At 40.5% G+C, this 27,109-nt stretch overlaps 1 long non-coding RNA gene across 1 annotated transcript; it reads left to right on the top strand.

The window, feature by feature from the left end:
• The first annotated feature begins 1,163 nt into the window (after positions 1-1,163).
• Positions 1,164-27,109, top strand: LOC127060082 (uncharacterized). The gene is made up of 3 exons (XR_007778673.1): positions 1,164-1,296; positions 1,917-2,018; positions 27,014-27,109. It is a non-coding gene; the product is annotated as an uncharacterized LOC127060082 (long non-coding RNA).

Below are 27,109 nucleotides of genomic sequence, written 5' to 3'. Positions count from 1 at the left end.
CACACCCCTCCTGCCAGCCCAGGACGGTTTCTACCACAAATTACAGGCTCAGCACTGACCAAGAAGGGCAGGGCTTGGTCTCTGGTACCTTTTTATGGCATGGCAAATAGCTATGCAATCATCCTGCAGTAACAGTGCAAGAATACAAATTACAGGCCAACCCAGGCTGCTGCCTTGTCTCGAGGCAATGGGTTGTTTGTGTCAGCTTCCCTCTCTGCTCATTGTTTTACAAAAGGCAGATGGACACAAAGGGAATGTCCAAGGCCCAGAGAGGTTCAGTGTAGGTGTAAGGTGCATTTAGTAGGTATTGGTGAAGTTACTGGTGAAATAAGCTGCCTGAGAATAAAGCATTAGTAATGCGTTGTTATGCACTTGTTCAAGGATTGTAGAAAGCTCCTTCTCCAGTTTCAGCTGCAGATGAGTATGGGGAAGTAGGCAGTAATTAATGGAAGTGAAATTGAATCAGAGGAGCCATCCATGTCCCGAAAATGCCAGAAAATCTGTATCTCTGCTTTCTGAACCAGTGCAGATGCCAGAGCACCACTTAAATTAGGGTCTGTTAGTAGTTACTGCAGAGCTGTTAAGGAGAGGATCACAGATCCATGGGGGGAAGCATTGAGGCCTCTTTGGTGATGGTAAAACATTGCAAAAACCAACTCTGACCTGAAGAACTAGATACAATACCAACCTTAAAGGCAACTGCTTTCTCAGGTGCTGTTAGCTGTCATGGTCTTTCAGTCTATGGTGTAATAACAATTGTGCATCTCTAGATAATCATTAACAGCACACATTGTGTGGGAAGGATAAATTTCACTCTCTTGCCCAAAGGTTACTTGGAATGAGGAGATGTTTTTCTCCGTCACCCAAGGGGAAAACTGACTTTAATTCAGGCCCTTGTGAAAATCAGTGTGTGTGAAGGTGAGGTAAAGTCAGCAGCACCAGTTTGATCCCCTGTGCATGCTGGAAGATTCCACCCCAAGGTGCTGGCAGGGATGACACTCAGCACCACAACCCAAAGAATTGCTTTAAAAGAAAAAGTGTTGGTTTGGAACAAAAGAAAAGTATTTCAAATGACTCTGCTTTGAATCTCCTGGTGAGTTCCATCTTCTGTCATAAGACTACAAGCTGTTACAAAATGTACTATTTATTTTTAGGATTACCACAGCACAAAAGTTTAAAGCATTAAAACTTTCTTACATGGGCTTATGTTCTGTGGAGAAAAACAACATCTCTCCTCCAGTTGGTGAATAAGACTTGGATTTCAAGAACAGATGAGCAAAGAGCAATATTTGAAAGGTGGTCATTGAGTGTGGGGTTACCTCTAGTTTTATTTAGCTGTGTGTTAGAAATGCACATTGTCTTTTCAGCTGCATATTCTAATCTTCCTGTACTATAATGGACTTGAGCACACAAAACAATGGCATTTTGCCTATTTCTCATGTAAAGCCTTAGAAGTCAGAAAGCACAACCCTTATGCTGTGAAGTATCAGGGTGTGAAACATTATCCAAAATAATTGTAATTAGAAGCTACTAACTCAATCCTATATTTAAAATCTCTGAGGATTGGAGAGCGATAAAAAATTATAGATAATGTAAACACAATTAAGAAAAACAAAGTTACTTCTAGCATTTTGTAAAAATGTTTAGGTCTTCTGTTTTTTTCTCTTTTCAAAGGTATAAAAATAGATCTATTAACTTATAAGCTATGCATACAGGAATAATTTAGATCAGAATCTTTTCCAAAGCTTTTGTTGTCTTTTGTCTCTGTCTTCTTCTGGCAGGGGGTGTGGGGATTGTGTGGAGAAAGCTGTTGGTTTTGTTTAGAAGCACATTTAATTCTGCTCTGTGCCATTCTTTATTGCTTGCCTACGTACCAACTTTGTAAAAACCTCATTTTAATGATTCTTTTTGTACAGAGACAGCATCAGCCTGGGGATGCTTGTGAGGGGATGTGCAACCTGCTTTGAGCTTGGTTACAGCCACACCTAATTCTGACGTGGATTCTGCTGCAGCACTGTGTGAGTCTTCCAGTTTCTGGAAATTACACAAATATATCAATTCATGATTCTGATGCCTCCAACAGTAAATATTTCATTTGGTTGATTTGGGAGTGGAGGGAGGATAGGGAACAAAAAATCCCTACAGAAATGTAGCCAAGCAGAGAGAGGGTTGAGAGGTGCAATGATTTACAGCCTTGTTGGAGCACAGTTGTGTGAGACTTGATGGTCTTTAGTGCTGTGGGGAGAAGTGGCTTGGCTGTGACATCATCAATCTTAGATGTGTTGTCAGTAGTTCTTAGTCCATTCTGGTTAGACTTTGGAACACTGGAACATTTTAGCAAGATTTCACCAGTTGTTACCACAGGAAATAATCTGGTTTAGCACCTAGCTAAGTTATTTCTGAGAACAATCCTTCTTCCTTAACATACAGGCTTTACATGTTGCTACCATTCTCATATAATGGTTTTGTAGCAATCCTTGTGGGGCTCTACAAATGCTGGTTAAAACTTTCAGTAGCTTCTTTATTTATTCATAACTAAAGATTTGTGTCAAGACCAGGTTTTTATTAGAAGCAAGTGTGTATGTTTCCTTAAAATCATCAATTCAGCTGCTGTGTGAGCCCTGAGCTGGCCCGGTCTGATCTGGGTGAGGTGTGGCCTCTGCACATATCATGTGTTTGATCACTTATTTCCAGATTCTTTGATGTTTATAGCTATTTAATATTTTAATATAGCTGTGTTTCTGTTGCCTGTCTCTGCCTTCATAATAGCATGTGTGCACATATGACTTTTCAGGACTGAAAAGTGATCTAGTCTGACCTTAACTGCACCATGGAGAGGTGAAAACCTGAAGGAAACAGCTGATCTCATAAAGTATCTGGTCCTCTTCTAGCACAGTTATGACTTTACATCAGTTGTTCCATTTGCTCACTTCCAGCTTTGCCTCCTTGAGGGAGGTTGTCTTGTGATATGCTCAGGTTTGGAAAAGTGTAACAAAGAAAGCAATTAAGACATCTGTCTCAAAAATACACCAATTCCAAGAATTAAAAAGCATGTAGACCTTACTGTTGTAAGGGTCTGCAAGTACTTCACCTAAATAACTGTGAAGGAAGAAACACAATGACTTGTTGGTTTTGTTGCCTTCAATTTATCACCATATGCTAAACCACTAATGTATGGCAGCTTCAGGGGCTTGAATGGTATTGATGATATGGGATTAGGGGAGAATGCCTTATCAGGGTGTGAGCTCTTTGTGAGTGACTGCAAGGCTGGAAGATACTGCAAGGCTGGAAGATACTGCCAGCTGAAAACTCAGAAGGTCCCAATAAATGCTGTCAAGAGCTGTGCTGAGGAACTTGTTAAAAAATGCCAATGTTTATCAAGACATTTGAGCAGCTACTAAAATGAATCATTATCTTCTTGTTTCTTTTTCATTTTCTGATTAAATTATAGCAGATGCAGTGTAATGCAGAGCCATGGTGGTGCAGAGTGCTGGGGACTTCGAGTCAGTGAAATGTAACAGCATTAATGAGCTTCCCTTGAAGGAATTTGCTTGACTTTTTTTGTGATTGTAGCTCAGAACCCTTTAGTGAGACAAAATCCAGTTCATTAGTGCTGGACTGCACTTTGGTGTTTACTGAGTAGTGCTCTGTGAGGGCTTCTTTCCTTGATGTCCTCAACAGAGGTGTCACTGTCACAGTATGGGGAAATCTCTGCAGAAGGCTTGTCAATGCTGTCTGACCCCTGAGGCTGGTGCATTTTCCAGTGCTGTAGGTATGTGGCAGATGCTGTGCTGGACCAGGGCTGCTCTGTGCATCTCTGTGGCAGCAGCTACAAAGCTTTGTCACTGTCTGAGGAGGAGAATTTACAGTGGTGAGCTGAATGAAATTAGAAAACTGTTTTCTCCTGTGTCTCTGAGATGTTCAAGTGTGTTGTTTTCCCGAATCTAAGTATTTCTTGCACTTTTTTTGAAAGATCAATTTTTAAATTTAATTTTTTAAAGACAAGATTCTGCTACTAGTGAGTTTCTACAGTTTCTGGTTTTTTTTTAGCCAAAATATCAGTAAAAAATATCTCCACAAAGAAACACACAGAACAGTTGAGGTGATGAAGGAAACTGGTACTGTTCTTTAAACTGAGATCACCGATTTCTGCAGTTTCAGTTCCCACAGGAGATCCACATGTGAGACACTGTCTGGATTCCAGAGACAGCTTACACACACTGTCAAACTTGGGAAGTTTGGGTCCAAATGACTCAATAGGCTCAAATAAGCAGTTAGATGAGTGATTGCAGTCAGAACCACGACAGTGACCAAATTAGTCCTGTTTCCTCTGAGAAAAGAGGAAGGAAAAAAGATCTGGCGTTACACTGCGTGGCTGAACTTGGATGTTCTCAAGCCCCACAAATGGACTAGGACTGTAAATGCAAATTAAACTTGTTCAATGAGCTCAGTCCCCTGGGAGAAACAGGAGGGCTTTGTGGATCATTTATGCTTCATCCATCACTGGTGCCATCGCTGTCTCTCCCCATTTGATTTAGAAAGAAACCTGCTCAGGAGAGTAAGCTGGAAAAGGAATTTGAGGCAATGATTGGCACCATGGTGGGAAATCTTTACAAAAGGAGGTCCACTTGTCCCTCTCTTCCTCTTTGACTCCTTACTTCAAAGCCAACAAGGTCTGTGCTACTTTTAGACTACAAAATCTGTAATGTAGTCTGTGCTGAGCTTACCGTGACATTGAGGATGACTGCATTGCTATTCTTGCAACAGCCATGCTGCAAGAAACTTGAGGGAGAGAGGTTTTCTTACCTATCATAAAATCCAGCAATTTAAAATAGCTATCAAAACTCTTAATCCTTCATGAAGAAGTTAGGCAAGAACTGTGGTCTCCATTAAAAAAAAAAAGAAAAAAAGGCAGTTTGCCCCAAAGTAATGGAGCAACATTTTCAGCAGTAGAATACAACCACCAAGAGTATTTTCTTTCTAGGCCATTTACAGGTTTGGGTTTTTTCTTTTGTTTCAGCATCTTTTTAAGTCACTAAAATGTAAAGCAATACCAGCTTTACTTGGCATACTTACATTTTTTTTTTTTTTACTTACTTTTTTATGGAAGTCAGATCTTTTTGCCTTTCTCCCTTGAAGGCTATGGGATTGTTTCCAAACAGGCTGATGCCTCTGAGGATCAGGCGCCTTACAAAGAACAAACAAGGGACTAAATTTTGCTTTTGCTTATGCTGGGTCCATGCCAGAATAACTCAACTGATGTTACTGGAGTTAGTTACCCTTGTGCAAATCCAGAGTAAGAGAATAAACTGAACTGTCCCTTCTCTTGCTGTGAGGAGGATAAAAAGACAAGAAATGTATTTCTGTGAGGTATTTCCTTTTTAATTTAGGCAACAGTGAAACTGTTCTTACTTGCTGGCTTTGCTTTCTCTTTAGCTGTAGCTTCCCTTCTGAATTTGTGTTGAAGCTCCTTTTGAATATCAAGACCTCAGAGTTTAAGGAAAGACTATAAAAGGGGGTTGGCATGGCTGAGATTCTTCAACATTGTGGGAAAACACCCTTAATGAGCAAAATGGACAAATCTAATTGCATTACCTGTGGCACTCCCTGCTCTTTGCTCACATCCATTTCTCTGACAGCCTGATCCTGAGCAGAGGAGGCTTTTTCTCAGCAAGTGTATCTTCATTCTGAAACTTGGTCTAGGAGTTTAAGCAACAGTTTAAATCATGGTACAAGTACTTCCACCTTGTGACTGGTTTTGTAGGCTGACATTCCCTATTTTATGACCCCTGGAAGCAGGATCCCTGTTGATTGCCCACTACAATTGCTATGGCACAGTGTGCCACTGTGGCTTCTGCTCTCACCCCATTTCTGCAGCAGAATCTGGGTGTGAACAAACCAAGCTGGACTGTAGAGTCATGGGCAAAAGGACCCCTTACTGTGGGAAAGGTGCTTTAGTCAAGGGAATCCTTGCTTATCCTGCAGTTTCCAGCCATTCTGGAGTGCACTGACTGGGGCATTAAAACAGGAATAATTAGCTTGGTTGGGTGATCCAGCCCAACCTCCCAGCTGAAGAAGGGCCAGCCTCGAGTATCTAGGATGTGGGGGAAAATCCATTTCCCATTCCTGAGTTTGTGTGGGAAGCATACATAAACTTGGATGTTTTGTTAGAACAATGACATCAGCTTTATCCTGTTTTCCCCCTGCTGCATTTCATCTCCTGTTTAAACTCTGTTACTTTTCTTGACAAAGAACATCAAAGAAGATTTTTAATTACAACTGTCCAGACTGCTGTAACATTTTCGTTTCAGCAGTCATAGGAACTGTTAGTGAGAGGGACTATTGGACTGGACTTCTATGTGCTTTTTTTTATGATGTTCTCAAACTGCCCTTAAGGAAACATCAATGTTGATTGATATGTAAATTACAGAGGCAGCACCAAAACAAAAGGGCTGACATATAATTACATAAATAGCAGAAGTCATAGAAATCTTTGATGTCCTGTCAACTTTAACAACACCTCTTGGCATTTTTCCAGGTCCAGGCTGACTATGAAATTCAGTCAACCTGGTTTAGAAAATGCATACTACATATTGAATACCCATAAGGAATCCAAGCTGGCAGTGTACATTTGCATAGGTCAATAGCTCTTGAAAATAACTTCAGCACTGTGGTTTTGAAATAAACTTTCTAATAATTGTACCACTGCCTGGGCAACTGGAAAAATTGACTGATATGTTTAGACTTGGTGGAACATGTCTAAGAAGCAGAGCTACAGAAACAAAATTTGTCATTTCAAAGTTTTAGTTGGATCATGGACAGATTTAGAAGTCCAGACCTGTTTAATGTCAAAGTTACCCCAGGGCAGGATCCCTCCAGCCCTCCCAAAGGTACCAAACAGTATCAGTAAGAACAAGAAACCAAATAATTTTTGCTGAAGGTGCTGCAAGGTCTTGGAAGACTCACTAAAGCTCCTGTGGAAGTTCTCTTTGCAGTAATGAACGTGTCTACACCACAGGCTGAGCTTGTTTATTGATTAAAGCTGGATGTGAAAGTACACACAAAGAGACCTCACCATCAACACAGAGAGTTCCTTCACTCCATCCATGCTCAGCCTGAGTGATCCAAGCTGTCACTGACCTTGCTGCCCTGCTTCCCTGGAATGGTTTCTATCTAAAGCTGAAACACATCAGTAGGCAGCAGTATCAGGGCAGGAGCAGGTTTGTGGGTGTTGAAAACAGATGCAGCCTGCAAAAATATTTTAATAATATGTTTTTAATTTTGCATGGGAGCTGGCTATGGATTTGGGCTGGATCTTGGGAGCGAGGAGGAGAGCCTCAGGCTCCCACCCACACTTGTTTATCACAAAGCCCTTTGACTTTCTCCCCAGGGGAGGAAAAAAAAGAATATTTTCTCTGAAGCAGAGGCAGAACTGTAAGCAGCACCTCAAAGCAGTGATGCAGGTGAGGGGCCTTGCTTAAGCCTCAAAGAGAAGTTTTTTTTGCCAGATCTCCAGTGGGGCTTTATCTGTACAGATCATCAGCAGCAACAAGGGAGAGAAAGGGAAGGATGTTTTCAGCTTCTCCAAGAACTCCTTGCCACAGTCAATGGAAGATTTTGATGCATTTTCATGGTACCAAAAGAGCTCTTAGAGGATCTAAGAGTTCTGAGGAAGGCAGGCAAGGTGCTGAAGGGATTTTTCATGGCTCAAACCTCAGGTCAAACCCAGATGGCAGCAGCAGCCTTGGGGCCAGGCAAGCAGAGATGTGGTTTGTGTATCATTTCCTTATCTCCACAGATTGTAATGGTTTCTGGATATGTAACAGGGTTTTTAATCCTTGTGACGCTGCCAAGAGTATCTAAACACCAAGGATTTTGCTTGGAATAGATTCCTATCCACAGTTCTTGCCATCTTTTTATTTCTGATGTACTAATTTAATGGATTTTATGGGATGCCATCAAATAAGGGATGTCAAAAAAAATTTAAAGATATGTCGTGCTGAGGCTATTTCATAGGACTTAGGAGATTTTTCTACCCTGGCCTCAATTAGAAGGTGTCAATTTCACTTGTATCTCAAAACTGTCAGATTCATATCTCCTGCCTTGGATTTTTTGCTTGATTTTTTTTTTTTTTAAATCTAAACAGAAAGAATGGGTTGTTTTCTACCAGGAGTCATCTTGGAAAATTAATAACAAATGTGCTTTTAGCTGGAAACAGAAGCTTTATGGGGTAGGCTGAGTAACTCTAGAGCAGTGTGATATAATCAGCTGTGCTGAGCACTGAGATTTCTTCTGTGTGGATCAGATGCAGCCCAGTGCTGTCCAGTCCCATGGCCTGTACAAAGGCTGCCAGTCAGAACTGAAAAGAGATGAAATCTTTGCTCCTAAGCAAGATGAAGGTTAATCCCAGGCTTGATGGGTGTGTGCATGACACCAGGAAAACATTTGGGTAGAGAGTGCTCCACAATGGTACCATGTACTGGCACCTTGCCATTTGAGAAACTTCAGAGTAATGGAGCCTCCTGTGTGCCTGGGGATAATTTTGTGTATTCTGTGCTTTGATTATGAACTAAGCTCTCAGGTGCCCTATTGATAGCCCAAGGTGACAAGGGAATTTTTTCCCCACCAGTGTTGGGAGCTTTTTACAACACCAGAGCTTCTACTCAGGAGTTATATTCTATCACTATATCTATGGTCTCTCTATATTCTATCTATATCTAATATTCTATATTCTATCCTTAGGATAAAAGAAGTCACACTCTTACCTGACTTAGAGCTGTACAGGCAGTTCCATGCCCCTCAAGTATTTGTGGTGACTGGAACTAACATGTCAGAATATCAGCTGAAGGTCAAACAAGTTTGGATTAAAAAGGAGCTTTATGGATCACAAGCTTGGGTTGAAAGATTAGATATGTGTCGAGGTTTCTGTCCGGGATCCCTAAATTTGGGGCAAATATAAATGGAAATGTCTCCAAGATTTAATGAATTATAAATAAAAACTTGGCCCATTTGTTAAATGTAAGTGCTGCTGGGTGCTGTTACTCAAGCTAATGCTACAAAATTAATGAAAACTGTGAATATCATTTATAAGCCACTTCTGCTGGGGGGAAAAGGTGTAGCCAGAGATGGGAAGGCTAAAATTTTATACTAGTGTGAGTTGAAAAGTTGGGAAGCTGTGAACAAGTTAACAAAAATGCAGAGCTGCTCTGGTGTGGAGCTCAGTTGTCAGAGCCATGACCAGCACTGTTCTGGGAGCTCAGAGACTGGCAGGGAGTCAAATATTTCTGCCTTCTGCAGCCCCTATAGTCCTAACATTGCTCTTTGGGGAAGAAGTTCTTTTTCACTTTGAACATATGGCATTATCTTGAGCTAACTGACTGCTTGATGAATATTTCAGAAAAAGACAAGTCTTATATTGAAGAAGGTCAAGAATGCAGCTTCATTTCCTGTTTAATCTAAAAAAAAAAAAATTGGCTTTTATTGGTACAGATTTAATTTGGAACACATATGTATGACATATGTAACAACATCAAACAGTTACCTGATGCTTATCAAAGCAGTTGGAACAAACCAAACCAAACCAGTAACTGAGTGTGTGTATGGGGCAGGTACTGACTGGTATCAGTTTGTATCCAGAGCTTGTTGGCTCCAGTTTTGTAGGGATAGCATCTGTTAGGAGAGGCAGCAGAGTGGAGGCCTAGATTTCAAGAATATTCCTATCACTGTTCTGTGTAGTGGATAACATCAACATTTGCAGCCTTAAAATACAGCTGTGTGTATTTTAAATACTCTTTCAACCAGCAAATTTTCCTGTGTCACACATCCCATTCCCAACAAGCACAGAGCAGTCTCTGAGTGCAAACCATCATCTGCTAAATGGTAACTCCCAAGTTCTGCTGAAGTGATCTTCGTGCTCTTGTGGGGATGCCTTGAAAATGTCACTTGCTGAAAAAACAGCAGCACCTGAAGTAGCTTGGCATTTGCATACTACAAATGGCAGATGGTAAGTAGGTGGATTTGAGAGTTCAGCATTTAATGTAGAAAGTTTTGTGTAAACAGTAAGTAGTCAGCGTGCTCTGTGGTACTGAAGGAAGAGACAATAAGACAGCTCTGCAAGTAAGAATTCTGCCCCTAAATACCATTTTCAGGTCAGTTATTGATCTGTTTATTTCACAAAGTGCTCAGCTGTGCACATGGTGTCAGCTTTAAATAGCTTGGGGCTGATTTTACTTGAAAATGAAGAGTAATTTTATTGATGCCCGTGGAGTTAATAGCATAAGTTAAAAAACCAGTTTATGCCAGTTTCTGGTCCTGTCATTTGGGTAGGTTTTAAAATTTGTTTATTTATTTATTTATGGTGGTTAAATGCAATTTAAGAACAACAGATTGCAAAGATTATGACAGCAAGATGAAAATTAGGTTACTGTGGACCTGCTGCTTATTATCCAAGTGCTCATGTTGGACCAAGGGCTCAGAGAGAAGAGCTCTGGTAGATAGATTTGTTTAACCCTTGGTAACTGAGCTTTGCTCCTCACCATGTTCTGACCAACCCATTGAAAACTTTAGGTGAAAACAAACCCATTTCTGTGTATGTACCAGACTTTGCACAGCAGGTGTGGGTTTGGGTTTGCTGCTTTGGTTGTAACCTCTGGCAAAGGGCTGGTGTGAATGTCTTGGGGCAGGTCTTTTTCCAATCACTTAAGGAAAATCCATGTAAGAAAGATGAGGTAGGGAACAAACTTGCTGGATTCCTCCCATCGTGGAGGATCTACTGATTATTCCACTTAGTTTTCATAGTAAGTGCCCCTGCATCCAGGACTTCTGTAAAATTCCCTGTATTTACTTGGTATCTTTAATTTTATATAAGATTACATGAAGAAAACAAAAACTATCCCTTCTTTTTGCAGTACATCTTTTTAGGACCAGCCATTTTCACTTTTTTTCCCCCCTCAGAGTGTTCTGAATGCTTTATTTTTAATGTAATGATAAGTCAAAGTGAGGCTTATAGAATCACAGGTCCAGATATCTGAAATACAATCATCCATCAGAAACCCTCAGTGGGACAATTACAGCCCCCACATCCTCCCACAGCAAACCACGACTGTAGGAGAAGAATTTTTGAGGGCTGCAGCTGAGATTAGACAATGTGAAGTACTCTTGCTTCAGCCTTCATGAAATCACCTGCTGTGAGTCTGAGGGATTATTGGAATGTGGGGGGTTTTTACATTAGTACCAGCTTTACATATTTTGCAGTTTATTTGAGCATCTGTCTTAATGATGTCTGTTTCAATGCCATGTGATTCTGTCTCTTAGGCAGTTTTCATTGTTCTTTACAGAGTAAGCACAGCTTTAAATCCTCTTTCACTTCAAAGTACAGTGCATATCCAATACCTCCTCTTCACCATTGAGTGCCCTCAGCATTGTTTTTCCACCCAACTTCTGTTTTCGTCCCTTCCCAATATCCTCCTTTCCTCCTGAAAGCCCAGAAGACCCCCACTGTCATCATTCCTTCCCTGTGGGTTCCAGTGTTCTCCCTTCTTCTGGCTCAACAACTCACTCTAGAATCTGATTTTCAGGAGATACACATCGGAGTGTCACTTAGATGGGTGTAAAGGCTTACTTTATCTAATCATCATATTAAAAATAACACAAAGCAGTCATAAAGCTGTGCTCAATGAGGTCTGAGGCATTACTGTGGTTTGAACAAAGATTGTTGTGACCTGCACAGACTGCAGAGCCCTGAGGTGCCAGGAAAGATCCTCAGCAAGGAGTGCTCAGGTCCAGAATCTCACTGTGCCATACCCAGAGCAGTCAGAGCAGTGATGCTTCTGGGAGTGTCCCTTACAGGAAATGGCTCATGGGGAGCCTGATCTCTGGCAGGTTTTGCTGTTAGTTTAGAAATTCATTTGCAAGGGTTTATATAAGAAGGTAACAGTTGTTGTCTGGGGACAATCATATCACTAATAATGACAGAATCCAGCAGGCACATCAGTGAGAAAATGTTTGTGTTTATTCCTCTGTGTCTTCAAGTACATCAGGTGAAAATCTGAGCTATGGATGTATCACATGGAAAACCATATGGCACCATCTATGCTTGGACAGGCATTTGACGTGACTGAATTAATTTCTCAGCAAGGTTGTCCTTGTTGACTGCAGGGTTTTGGGGATTATAACTGCAATGTGGACAAGGCTGTCATGTCCTTCAGGATTTTTAGCATGATGTAAGTATGAGCACAGGTGGGCAGTGAGACATTCTGGGCTTCATTCCTTACCAAGTGTCAGTCATTCCATTCCCACAATTAGAAATGAGCATCAGTGGTGGAGCACCTTCCCCTACAGCCCATTTGTCAAATGCAGGCACAGCTACAGCTGAGAATGGGGCTCTTGTTCTCTTTGTAAGGGCTGCTTTGGCACTTTTTCCTATCCCCAAGGCAAAGTGTCTAATCCTTAGCTGCTGACAGGTTTTTCCTCAGAGCTGCACTGCTGCATCTCTAAAGTCCTGTGGACAGGACTTTATTTGTTGCTGCTATAGTTTTGGAGAAACTAAAAGAGAATAACCTGTTGTCCTCTTGTGAAAGTGAATGGCTGACTGAACAGAGAAATCTCTGCAGAGGGTAGTGATGTGCAGCAAACGATGCTGAATAATATTGTCTCTTAATTTTGTAATTTTTTTTTTTAAGAAGAGTATGGATGCTGTGTTAGGTCATTTTTTTATTATAAAGTACTGCTTGTAATAAACTCACTCATATCCTGTATATTTTGAGCCCAAGTTTTCATTTATAAAGCTTGGTTGTATAAAATAAGAGAGAGAATAATTTAACCTGTACAGCACAGATAGTTTCCATATTGTGCAATAAAAAATAAAGTGAATTCCCAGTTTGCTTGTGACTCAGGTGTGAAGTCTCCAGAATGATTTTTTAGCGTGGTCCAATTTGGCTGCAAGAAGATGGCTGTTGATTTTTTAAATCTATCATTCTCTAATTTTGATAAAGTAACTTGTAACATGGTTTTGGGAATTAGGAACAAAGATATTCTCTCCTGAAAGATTCATTCTTCAAGCTTGGTATAACCCAATACTGCTTAGCTCTTGTCTGGCAGGGTTTAGTGGGTGGAGGAAGGGAACAGGACTTATTTTGAGATTTTAAGAGGAGCTGAATTTTATATTAGCTTCACAGTTTATTTGTTTTTATTGCTGTCCAATAAAAAGCTGTTTTTCCATGGGAGCCTGAGGAGAGCTCACTCAAGATGAAAGGAAGTGGAATGTGTCTGAGAGTGTGGCCAAATTTTGATGGCTTCTTTTTGCTGATGGTAGGAGCAGTTAAACCTTTTTAAAGGCAGTGTTGCTTCCCTCTTACTGTGTTTGTTGTCCAGCTCTTTCCTATCCTTTGTGAATGTACCATACTTGATCACCTGCTGAAACCCCCTTGTTTAATTAACCTCTTTTAATTTAACCTCTATGAAGTTTGAACAATTTTGTGCAGCTTTGGGGCTCCCTGGTATTTTAAGCTGGTTTTGGCCATCACCTCAGCACACTGGATTAGATTCCCTTTCTGTGCTGCTTAGTGCCACAAAGGAGATGCAGCAGCTTTGTGTTCATGCTTCATTACAAATATACAAGCATTTTACACTGCTGGATAACTTGGTGGATCCATGGTGGTGGTTTTGCCATTGAAATCATGGCTTGGCTCCTTGTGCTTGAGGCACTTTGTGTCCCAGGTTAGTTTTAGTGTTCTGAAATAGGACCCACGGTGTTCAGAGTTTTTCACATTTGTTTCAGTGATCTAAAATGTTAAATGTGGTGAGGACCAGGCACTAGCAAAATCCAGCCCAGGGTGATGGGAGTTACAAAACTGAGAGCGTTGGGCTTCTGAAATAAATTTCTAATGAATGTTAGTGTGGTGTGGGATCTGCTCACATTGGTAATATTTCTCACCCATTAACACCTCTTGGCCCATGCTGAGCCTTGGAGTGCTGCAGCTGACCAGCTCTGGTGCCTGATCTCAGTGGCTCACATGAAAAAGCTCCTTTCAGTGAAAGCCTGGAATTTCTGAATCCCTTCGCTGACAGCTCAGGCTGTGGCAAAGGAACATGGAGAAGAATGTTAACTTAAGATTCTCTTATTGAGTGAGGGCTGTGGGGAAGGAATATGAATTTTATGTGAAGATATAATCTGTTCAGTTATTTGATCACTTGACCAGTTTTTGTGTTTAGAGGCCCTTACCATGCCAGTATTTAAGCACAGAAGTCTTACAGCAGTATGGCAGGTATTCATACTGTTTTGTAGGTTTTCTTTAAATTCACACTTGTGCACATTTCACACAGTTGAGCTTCTCTCCATGTTTACAGTTGTCCATTGTTACCTGACCTGAATAAGAAAGCAGAGCAGTGTAGCTGCAAAGAGATGGTTATTATTATTTATCACTGAATGGATTGATAACTGAAATCACTCACACAGGGGTTACTCCTGGGTTTTCCAAGGAGCCCTTGTGGCAGGAGGCACTGATTCCTGTACCTCCTGCAGTTGTCACTGGAATGCTACTTCACTCTGACAAACTGTCTTGGGTAGGGAACCCCTGGAGTCCACCTAAACACTGTCAAATGGCTCAAACACCTGTGCTGTGGATCATGTATTGACTAGAGCAGGCAATGCCCAGGATCAGCTGATTGAAGCTTCTTGGAGTTATTGGCAGAACCCACCCAGAAGGATCTGCACTCCCTTGGGTTACCTGGGCATTGACTGCTCCAGCCCATTTCCCTCTGCCTGCTGCCCATCCAGCTGAAGCTGAGGAAGGAGACAGGGATGGGTAACCCCTGCCTGGGCTTTCAGCTGTTACCATGTGCCACTTGATACGAGCATACAATCCTTATTAGCAGTAAAATGGCATGACAGAAATATCCTCTGCTTCATCCTAGGGATGATCAATGTCCTGGTTGGCACCCCTGGTGTCAGCACAGAGCTCAGAGAAAGTGGAAAAAACAACAGACAGCTCTTTTTCTACTTTTTGCCTTTCCTTTAATCGTTGTTTTAACTTTTTCCCCCCTCTTGTTTTCTTTCCCAGAAATGCATTTTTTTAGCTCTTTGCAGGTTCTCTATTCTTGGTAAGAGTTTTTCCTGCATTAGCTCAATTGACAGGACAGCAAAACAGCTGGATGTTGTTTTTTATTAAAACTTGAAATTGTGTTTATGGTGATGGTAGAGTTCTGGTAGCTAACAGACAGCACTGGGTAGGAGTTTGCCTCAGTACAGTGGCCAATTATCACTTCTTTTCAGAAGCTCACTCTGTTTTGCTTTATATCACCACTTACAATTTCAAAAACTACTTTGTGAAATAGTCTACAGAACATTCTTCTTAGAAGAGAAAGAGCTAAACTGTTTCAACAGTGCTGAAAAACAGGTTTGAATTTTTAAATACAAAATGCTACATCTGCTTCAGTTTATTTCCTTCTTTTTGCCAGCATAATAACTAAGTTTTGCCAGAAAGCTCCTTGCTATTCTTCACATTTCTAATTTCTCAGATGTTGCAGAGTCAAAGAACAAGACCATTCATTGCTTCATTTTTTGTGGTCATTTTTTCCAATTTTTTAACTCACATTTCACTTTTCCCCCTCCTGAAAAAATTTACCATCAGAACTCTTACTGTCAGATCTGTCTGCTAACATTCAGCCTGGCTCATCTGAGAACCCCAAAGTTCACTAGTTGTTCATCAGCAGCCTTTTCTGTGAAGTGATCACAGTTGCCTGTCTAATGGGAAGGTTAAAATAAATAGGAAGGTGTGAAAAACCCCAGTCTAGTTAACTGATTTTCAACCTTTTCCCTTTATATCAAGCAAGATATTTCCTGTTTGGGGTACTGATTTTTAGCTGTGTATATGAATTCTCCTAGACTGTGCTGTCATTTCATATGCTTTTAACCATCATCTACTGCCCCCAAGCCTCATTAGTCTCTTTGCTTTCCTTCCTTTTAACATTTTGAGTATGTCATGACTTATTATATTTTGCTGCACATTATTTGTGAGGAATAATTTAATATCTTGTTTATATTTTAAGCATTCTCCAACTTGCTTTTCACACAAATGGATTTTAATGGTTCCCGCTGCTTCATATTATCAGCTGTAATTGTTAATTACCTAAATGTCTCTGTAAAATCTAACCCATCACATAATTACACTTAATATCTCACTTTGCTTTTGCAGTGGATTCAGGTTTTCATTAGTTTGCTCTTACAGTAGTAACAATTTGTCTCCATCAGAAATCATCACCATGAAGTGGTTGCAAAGGTAAAAACAGAATGAAGTTCTGTTCAGGTAATTACATGTACAGGGGCATTTGTTTGCAGTTTGAAGAGTTCATTTGCAGCAAAGCCTGGAACTGTTAGAAATTTTTCAGCTTCAGTGACTTCATCTTTGCCAAAGAGAAAGTATATTTTGTTTGTATTGAGAGAATTTACTCTTTGAGGCTGTAACTGTCATCAATAGCAGTCGTTTAAATTCTAGATGGCAAAAGAATCTTAATTGTGGAAAGGTCAACTTGCCTGTCAGAGTGCTGTGTAACTTGAGGGAATTATTCTGCCCAATACTTCAATTTGTCTTCCCTTGCACTTGTGTGATTCCAAGTGGCAAGGATGAGCAGTCATGCAGAAAATCTGTGACAGAATTCTTTGACTGCTTCTAAAGCCTTGCACACTAAAGATCTATAAGTGTTACTAAATTAATGAGTAAAGGCAATTTCATGGAGTATTGATGATAACAAAATGACATCCTCATTCTTTTATGTTTTTATGCAAGGCAGTTGTGCAGAGTGAATGAGAATATGTAATGGGCAGGTTTAATTGATTAAACCCTCTCTGCAGTAAGTGGGAACTCCAGTTTGAGCTCCATCCCATTAAATACTGAACTCTTGATTGCTGTTCAACAAAATCAATACAGAGCAGAAGTCAGCAGTGAATCTTGTGCCTGCAGCAGTAATGCAGTTTGACAATAAAAATCAATGCCCAGTCCCAAAACTGAGCAGTTAATAGTATTCGTGGTTTATGTCTTTATAGATTCTTAGGTCCTTAAGGCCATCTGTTAATTTACTGCCTGTGTCTGCATCTGGAGAGGTCACTGACTCAGAGAAATAGGGGTTTTTTTTGCTTGTTTTTTACCATATGTCAGTTTCTGCCACTAAAATCTGTATCTGTTGCATGTGGAATTGGTGCTCAAGGTATTAACCTGTACACATATCTAGATTAAAGGCCACCCCCCATGTAGTGAACAGGCAGGAGGGATCCTTTCACAAAACCAAGCACCATTTCCAATGGTCTATTCTTTAAAAATCAGTCTCCTGGCTGTGACAATGACAAGACTGTTTTTTTTTTTTTCTTAAGTCTGTAATAGTTTCTTTATTAAAATACCTTTTTCATAAAACTAACTTAATGTAGCCAATTTTTACATACCTTGTAGAAATAACAGGACGAGAGTTTGGTTGCAAATAGATTGTATGTTGTCTTAAAATAAACTCTCCAATGGCAATATATTAAATAAATGAGAATTTAACTAATTCATAGTTTACTGATCAGGCATTTTATACTTTTCCTGGAAAGAAATTGTATCTATCTTCATCTGTCAGTGAAGATTTAAGAAATGTGTTCCCTGAGCATTCATTTCATTTTCAGTTCTTCCCTTTTCCTGTACAACTCCATGCATATTATGAATGTTTTATAGAGTAGAAATGAAACTCAGTTCTTAATACTGCACAATATTTCTCAGATATTTTTATTATTAACAAATTTATTTTTGTGTATGTATGCTGTACTTTTTGTCCTGGACTGTGTTATCTTTGTGAAGTATTTTGTATACAACAGAAAATAAGGCACAAAAAATGTAGATGAGTTCCTAAAGTCAGATCTTAGACCCTACTGGTTAATTGAGCCTGGTGTCTTGACTTGCAGCCCTTTGACCAGTAAATAATATTTCTTCTTGAACAGTGAGTGAACTGTCAAACCCAAGCTGATATAGCCAGTCATTTTAAAATCTAGAACACAGTTTATTTTTTGAGTAGCATCAGAAATCTTACACTCTCTGGTAAGCTGCAGAGCACACGCCAAAAAAAAGGGGGGAGAAGTTTTTGTGTCCATACATGGTAAAGAATTTATGAGAATTGTTTTGGAATTATTGCTGAATCACTCCTAAAATACTCAGTAGAGACCTCTGAAAAATGTGCAGTGGTGTGAAGCAAATTAACTTCCTGCCACCAAAAGTATGTCTTTTTTAAAGACACTTTATGCATGTAATTTTCCCACTATAAATTTTGCAGAGTGGTTGTGATTTTTGTTGTGACACTGAAATGTAGGGTTAGAGAATTAGTCTAGACATTTACCTATGGCTTATTTAATGGTAAAAACTACAAAAGCAGTGTCTGGCAGTGTGATAGTGTGAGTGGGTCCCAGTCACCAGTGGGCCAGATGGGAAGAGACCACTGGGGGTCATCTGGTCCAGTCTCTCTGCTCATACAAGGTCACCCATGGCACAGGATGGCATCCAGGTGGTTCTTCCCAGTGGGGAAGGCTCCAGACCCTCTCTGGGGTGCCTGTTCCAAGGCTGTCACCTGCACACTAAGGCTCTTCCTCATGATCAGGTGAAAATTCCTGGGCATCAGTCCCTGCCCATTGTGTCTTGTCCCATTGCTGGGCACCAGGAGCAGAGCCTGGTCCCTGCTCTGACCCCTCCCTGCAGACACTGACACACAGGGATGAGGGCCCCTCTCAGTCATCTCTTCTACAGGCTGAACAGCTCCAGCTGCCTTAACCCTTCCTCATGAGAGATGCTCCAGTCCCTTAATTATGGGATCACATCCTTTGGCTGCTTTTGCTTTACCCTTAAGCAATGACAGTAGAGCTATGGCTGGTAAAAGTTATACACACACCCACCCCAACACAAACACAGCTTATTTTGTGTACTTAGAGCAGGAAAAAACTAGTTTCCTGATGATGTGGCTTACTTGGGTTATTCCAGTGCTCACAGAAAGCAGGGCAGCATTTTGGAAATGGGGCTTGTTTGTGTTTTCACTAGGCCAGCTTGTTTCTCTTTGTTAATCTAAGAGTGAGTAAATCTGTCTTAAATTTCTGCCTTGCTTGTTCACATATCAACCTAAACAGCAAGGGAACACTTGCCTATATCATCTGTCTCTTCAGAATTTGTGTAGCCTGTTCCAGCAAAGCCTGTGACAGAAGCCTACATTGATGAAGCTATGGCAAGTGGTTCCTAATTCTCTCTTTATCTCTTAATCTAATCAAGTGGTACAGAGTAATTCCCAAAGCATATCTGGATTATCAGCACAGTCAAGCCTCTATCCAGTCACAGTTTAAAATGAACCACTTTACAAGCCATAGTAAAGGCACTTGATACAGTAGGGACACTTAAAACACCTAATTATGCAGTTTGATTAATCAGGACATCTTTGAAATCACCGATGATGTTCTGATGGCCGTGGACTGAGATTTGTCATCATCTGCTTCTTCCAGCCTCAAGGTACAGCTGTTTTGCTTCCTGGAAGGAGATTTTTGTTCCTCACAGTGTTTGTAAGTAATAGCTGCTTTTCACTGAGGGATCGTATGAGTCCTTTTTTCCCCAGTGATTTTTCTGCATGTGGGGTTGGTTTGGTTTTATTTTATTTGGCTTTTGTGGCTTTGGTTTTTACATTATGTGGTCATATAGAGAAAGCCTACAAAGGCCAAGGTACTGCTGAATAATCTGTAGCCTGGACAAAACTCTGCAGTTCATAGCATCTCATGTTTCAGCCAACTCTTTCCCTTGCTTTTTTTCTTTTTCTTTCTTTTTTTTTTTTTTTTTTGACTTCTGTCAATACTGTTGAAGGAATCTTATTTTTGCCATTGACTGGCTTCTGTTTGGAGAATAATTATGAATTTTGTAATTTTCAGCAGCTTTGTAGTAGCAGCAGTATAATGCAAATGCAGCTATGGATGATGAAGAATATTTCAGGTGTTAGGGCTACACTTTCATTTGGGCTAGGAATGAGAGGTCATTGAAGCAGAAAATGAGTGTAACTGGTACTAGCAGTTTCAGGCTGCTGATTTGGCTCCCATCTAATATGTGAAGTTCAGAGAGGAGTTACCTCAGCTTTAAGCATTTGTCCCAGAACAGACCATTTATACACTGCCCTGCAGGGCTGAACGTGAGCAGAGGTCAGTGCAGCCTCCAGGCTGGTTTAGCTGCAATGGCACAGACACTCAGAACACAGTGCACCTGTTCCTCTAGGAGAAAAACATAATCTAGGAACCTTGGAATAGTCAGAACTGGTAGTTCAGTTTTACAAAAAGCATCCTACAGACATTCAAAGCTTCTGCAGGTACTGAAAAGCCAGCTTAATAACTGTCTAATAGAAAAGTTGTGATACCTACTGATCTAACACTGTTCATGAAAGCTTCCTGAAGCTTTTCCAGGAACTGCATCCAAGTACTGAGTGCCTTCAGCTCTTAAGATCTGCTCTATCCATAACACTTGGCTCTTACAGAGTACTGGCTATTTTTGACTTCGTCAGTGTGTCAAAAGTTATATTAAAACAAACTTGGAGAGTTTTTGGTGAAGGTTTCAAGTAGCAGTAGCCTAATTGTGCTCTCAACAAGGTTAGCATGTCAACAGACAAGAATCAGTTTAATGCTTTTAAAGCTGAAGTCCATAACTGTACTAGGGTGGATGTGATTATTTGGGTGACTGGACAGAGTTGGAGACAGTATGTGGGGCTGCAGTTTTAAATTTTTAAAGCATTTTGTATCTTTGTTAATTATACAAGTTACTGGAATGTTCAAGTCCTTTTATACTACAACCTCTGGGTACTTCAGCTTGAAAAGCTCTACAGACATGCTAATGTTCAACTCCCATGTTAGAAATGTAGTTCCAATTGTGAACTGATCTCTTTGCTAAACAGAGAGTCTTCATTAACTTGGATTCACTAATTCCAGAGCCTGGGCAAGCTGCAAGTGATAATGAGATGCAGATCCTGGCTGATGAAACACTTGTGGAAGGTTTGTTTTTCCAGACATGACTGAGTTTGTGTCTGTACCAGCAACATCACTGGCAACAATATCTGATCAGAAGCCTGCACTGAATGATTGGCTCTCACAAAGGCTAACATAACTTCTATTCCATCCTGAGCAGTGTCAGAGGATTTTCCTGCAGCTCCTGGGGCTGAAAAGCCTCAGGGAAAGGTCCTGAGGGTCCACCTATTCTGACAACTGAGTGTAAAAACTGAAACTGGGTGGATTCCACCTCTGAAATGTGTAGTGACCCATGAGAGTGCCCTGAGTACATGGAATGGATCTGAGTGTCCTGATGACTGTCTCCTTGGCGTGCCCAGCAGATGTGAACAGGTATTTTTGTGTAGAACAGCCAGCCTCCCTGGTGTGCTCTGAGGGGGAACCATCTGTTCCTGAGCAGCAGAGCACACCTCAGTGTGACTTGGCTTATGCCACTGGCTACTGCTGCCCCTTGCTAATGAAAGCACATTAACAGAGATGTGAGAGAAGTGCAGGAAGAAAGTGCAGAAAACTGCTGTCTGCATGCAAAAAATACTTTTTAATCAACTGCCATCAGAAGAGGCAGAAAGCCAGTCAGACAAAAATCAGCACTTCCTTGGCACTGTTTGTTCTGCTACAGTTGTCTGTCTTTTGCCACACAATATTATTGAGTGCTTAATCAGTATTAAATCTAATTCTGGGATGACATCTGAGAAATTATTTTACAGCATTAGCAGCTGGAAGAATGTCCTGCCTGTTAATTATTTACATTATCTGTCTCTCAGAATAACAGCTGGCAGTTAAAATACTCTAGAATGAAACCCAGTACCCAGATAAATACCGTGTTTATGCAGGTGTAGGATACAGCATACTGTGTAATCTCTTAAAGCCAGTGCCTTCAGAGGGTGATGAAGGAACTCATTGGGGCACATCCTGCACTGATATGTCTTAGGGAAATGGGAGATGCTTTTCTCTGTGCATACATAGACAAGATATCTAATGCTTGCTTTTAAAATGTGCCTAGGAAAGAGCTGAAGAAGGGTAGTTAGTCTAAAAATCAGTCAGTCAGCTGTCATTTCTGAAATGTAACTATCCTGGCTGATTTGGAGGAGAATATCAAGGTATTAGTTGGGAACTCTCTGTTGGGATTCTGACATGTGCAAGTTTGCTCCCCATTTCTCCAGCAGTGTGTGAGCCCAGATTTTATTGCTGTGCTAAGCCACAGCACCCTTATTCCAGGTAGCAGGAATGGGACTGACGACCAGAACTGCTTTCATTTCTGGATGAGCTGTGAATGCTGTGTTGCTGAGAAGGCCAACAAGTGAACTAAATCCATAGATTTTGTCCTTGCTGAGTCCAAGCCTTTGCAATCTCTTCCCCAGGGTGCCAGGTTTTGGTCTGTTCCCCAACTGATTCACTTGACTTCTTTAGTAGCAATCTTCCCATGGGAGCATTGTGAGGATTCTTTGCCTGAGGATGAGGCAGTGCTGGGGCCTGTGAGGTCTTGATCCCTCTTGTATTTTGTCTTGGAGAAGGGAAGGATTGCACAGGCATCCTTTTAAGGAGCCACATGTCCCAGGGTGATGAAAAGGAAGAGAGAGGACAAGCTGTGGCTCCAAATACCTCAGTGCAGATTTTGAGTTTTTTTAAGAAGAGGACACTTGCTCTTAGGGTTGCTCCATGATTTAAGTCTGTAAATGCAACTTTCAGGTTTAATTACTTAAATATGCTTTTTCTTCTCTGCTGCCAAGTTGTCGTGGTTGTTCAGTGGAAATACTGAGTTTTCCCCTGAGGCAAATAAAATCTTATGAAGGACAAAGTATTTGGGAGACACTGGGATGAAAATGATATTAAGGAATCGCATGGCATAGCTTACAAATAAAAATCCCAAGATGTTTTTTAATCTTACCAAAGAATGATCTGCTCCTTCTCCATCCTCCAACCCCACATTAATTTACCTTTTTACTTAATTCTGTAAATAAGTACTGTATTGTAATGCTTGTTGAGAATATGCAACCTAAGTTATACTATTCACCAGTTTTGCAATTCTTGGCATACATATTTAGAAGTGAATAGTAACAATGCATGTTCAGGCCATTCATTTTTATTTATGTTGACAATATACTCACAGATTTTCTACTGTTGGCAGTAAAATTTTGGCTGATGTGCACTGCTTATTGACTGAAAATCCTCCCATGCACTTCCAAGGGAAGTCTTGCTCTCCCATCTACTTTCTATTCATCTCATAAATTACATGGGAAAATAGGGCTGAAAATTCCTTTTTATTCACAAACCAGCTGAAAATGGGCAGTAACACTGCAGACTGTCCCAGAATTGCCCAGCATCATTCCAGCACTGCCAGTTTTTGCATACTGCCAGTCAAATTTACTTTAGCAGTACTTGCAGAGGGAAGTTGTGTTAAACTATTCTGCCCCCCACCAGTGCTTTGAGGCGAGCTAAAAAAAAAAAAAAAAAGCAGCAATTCTTGGCCCCATACTGCCTTGACAATCCCATCCAGTTTTCCCTTTGATGTTTGCCACATATGGTTGTGAAATCCAGTGTCTGACTTCTCTTCTAAATATAGAATCATAATTATTTTTAAAATTATCGATGCAATGAGTCTTATTTGTTTTCAAGATATTATTTTGCAATATAACAAAGTATTGAGAGTTTTTGTAGTGTCCATTTCCATCAGGCACTTTTGAAGACATTTTATTCCTTTTTCTTTACGTTTCACTGCACATTGGGAAGTATCTCCTTTCCAGTTTTGAATCAGAAAGCAGACTGGCAAAGAGCACATCCCTTTGCCAGTGCAAGAGTGGCCAGGGGTGAGCAGGCTGGCCCCACTATCAGCACAGAGTTTTTCCACACAGCTGTGCCCAGTTCTTTGGTAGCAGAGGTGGAACAAGACCAGTGGTGGTAGCAGCAAGCACAGACTCAGAGGTTTTTTTAGCTGAATTTTGAGTGTTTGTCTCACACTGTACTACCCAGCAGTAACCTCATGTACTTGTGTGTTATTGGAGTGACCAAAAGGAATTAACTTCACATGAATGGCTTTGAATTTGCTCTTTCATGATGCAGGATTTTGTCTCAGAGGTGAAAAGTGGCTGAATGTAAGCCTAGATGGTAAAAAAACAAGTGAAGTGAATGAGTTTTATTTCCCCGTCTCCCTGCAAATATTTGTGGGTTTTTATCTAAAAAGCAGGAAGCAGCCTGTGATTTTAGTAATATGCCTAGAATGAAATCTGGGGTTTTGAACAGCTTTGGCTGTGCTTTCCATTGTCAAATTCACAGTGACTTATTACACAACTATTTAGAAGAAATCCTAGCAGTGCAGACCTCAGTTTTAGTGGCCTGTTACACCCCAAACCACTCCACTTCTCTGGCAAAGAAAAGAATATACAGTGTTACATCAGGGAAGAAACTGGTAAATGGCATTTGAAAGCAAACAGTTTTATTCATAAAGAGAAGAAATCATACCAGAGTACAAGCAGAGTCACAACTGATGATGGCTTTTAACAAGCAGACAGTTCTTCTTGGGTAGTGGGGGGAGATACAAAAATACAAGGTTATTTTAAAATCACCTGGTATTTTTAAGTAGGAATCAACAGGTTCCATCCTGCTAATGTAAATGTTCTTAAATATAACTAAAAGCATGTTTGAAAAAAACAGTATGTAAGGAAATAGGCAGTTTTAAATAAGACTGGTGAAACATCCAGAATGACATGAAGTATTGTTGATTTTCTTATGGATTATCTCAAATTTTGGGCTTATATTTTTGCAAAGAATGTATCCTGTACCTGACTACTGGAATTAATTACAGTCATGGCAAGAAGATCTCTGGGGTTTTTTTGTTGATAAACCCATGCAGCCAGTGACATAAAGATCTGGAACACTGCCAGAACTGCAGTAACAGAATAAAACTAGTTTCTTACATAATTTCCTGACTAGCACTTTCCCAGAGTACAGTAACCCTGCATAAAGCATTTGAAAATGTTACCAACAGCATTACAGAATGAAGCCCAGTACAATTTCATATCTGAAAGAGGATGAAGGTCCAAGGATACAATGTCAGTGGAATAGAAGTGATTTGTGTTCCTAAATGTTTTTATAGAAAAATTACAGTGTTCTCTGTGTGTATAGGACTGAAATGATTTCAAGATTTGCCACTCTTTGCCACTAACCATTTCTTGATTTTTCTGTTGGACTCTGAGCAAGACTGATAACATAAAATAGTGAACTTTGCAGATGGAAAGGAGCTGGTTTTGTAACAGATTGAGTTTTGGGAGCAGGGTGTGGGTAGAAGAAGATATGCATTGCTGGTTTAGTCTCAGACATGTGGTCAGATCCTTTTGTTTGAACCTCCCCACATTCTCCAGGATGTGAGTGGGAGTATTCTCCCATACATGAAAATCTTAAACGACTCCTGTGACTTCTCTTACAGTGAACCTCTGATACTGCTGGTTTCTAAGAGAAGAATTTTAAATTTCTGTTGAGGTAGGACAGGCATGGAGGTCTAAAGACACATGGTGAAATACACAGTGCTTCTGAAATCTGCTGATGAATGAAGGGTGGTGTGAGCCACAGCCTGCAAGCTGCACAGTGGTGGGTAGAGGTAACAGTGACAGACTGAGGCTCCAAATGAACAGCAGTTGTATGCTGCCCCTTTAGCTTTCTAACATAATGGCTATGAAGTCAGAAAGGTGAAACTTGTTCCATTTAGTGGCATTTCTCTTCTGATGGGAGTAGTGGCCATAGATACAAAAGCAGAATACAAGAGCCAGGGTGTGGCTTTCTTTCCTTACCATTGCTCTGTGTGGACACCTGCATTTGTGAGAGGAATATCCAGCTCCTTTGACTGGCTATGAGCAGTTCTGCCCACTGATCATTCAGAGTTTCTCCCCTCTGGTAAGGACAGTAAATTTTCTCAAGCATTTTCTTCTACAGACCTAGGAAGGCCTACTTTTTAATTCTTTCTTTTTATTTTAAGTTGGATTACTTTTGCTCCCTTTATGGCCTGTGTTTGCTTTCACCTCTCTTCCACTGGGCAAGAAGCCAAACCATGACTCTTGGTGGAGGGATGCAGACTTTGTGGTAAAATGGAATATCTGGTAGGATATATAGCTCTGTCCACAGCATAAATTCTTAGGAACATGGGAAGTATAGTGAATAGCAACATACAAGCACCAAGGTGCCCATGCAGCTCTCATGCAATTCTCAGGGATTGAAACAGAGCCCGTGGGATGTGCCTGGAAGATCATGTTAAAGTAAAACTTTCCAATCATGTTAAATCTAGACTTCCTGTATTTAAGTGTAAACTGCCTAATAATTTATGCCCAAGTGTCTTTGCAGTACTACAAGGGATCTTTTCACCAGGATTTAGTTGTGGTCAAAAATACGTGAATGTGTGACAACATCTTCTGTTGTAATAGACAAATTTTTGCTCTCTGTAACTGAATCATGAACCCACAGAGGGAGAGAAGAAGCAAAAGTACATATCCCACTTGAGGGAACAGTTTGTTGCTGTTATGTTTAGGGGGTTTGACATCTGTGAATTTAGCCTAATATACCTGATCCTTAAAATAATGCAAATCACCTCCTCAGCCAATCTTAGTAGTGAGAGTGGATTTTTTTTCCAAGTTATACACAAACTGTTTACATATTATGGTTCAGTTGTGATACATTTATAACTTGGCTGAACAAAGAAAAGTATTTTTTTTCTACGTGACTGCTTAGCACACAAACTCAGAGTGACTGGCAAAGCTGAAAACAAAATTTCTTTAAGAGAAAATAAACCAAAGCAGGTTATTTAGTAGAGAAGGGAGAGGGGAGTTTTTTATTACAATCTCCTTAAGGGAAAAAGTGGGGAAATCCCCTAATATTGTTAGCATGACACAAGATCTTGTGTCTGAAGACTTGCAGAAGTGTATCTCATGTGATGACTAATCTCATTTGTCTTTTCTATTTTTCTGTCACCATAACTGTGATGTTTGAGGACAGCTGGTGTCCTCAGAGCTAAGCCATCCTGTGTTTGTTTGTTCCATATAAGTCTGGAGACTGAGCCAGAGAGGGTGGCAGTGCAGCCAAACTTGGAGT

Source organism: Serinus canaria, chromosome 12 (genome assembly GCF_022539315.1).
Source record: "Serinus canaria isolate serCan28SL12 chromosome 12, serCan2020, whole genome shotgun sequence".
In the NCBI taxonomy this organism is placed as follows: domain Eukaryota; kingdom Metazoa; phylum Chordata; class Aves; order Passeriformes; family Fringillidae; genus Serinus; species Serinus canaria.
This window is presented reverse-complemented; position numbering and strand designations above follow the sequence as displayed.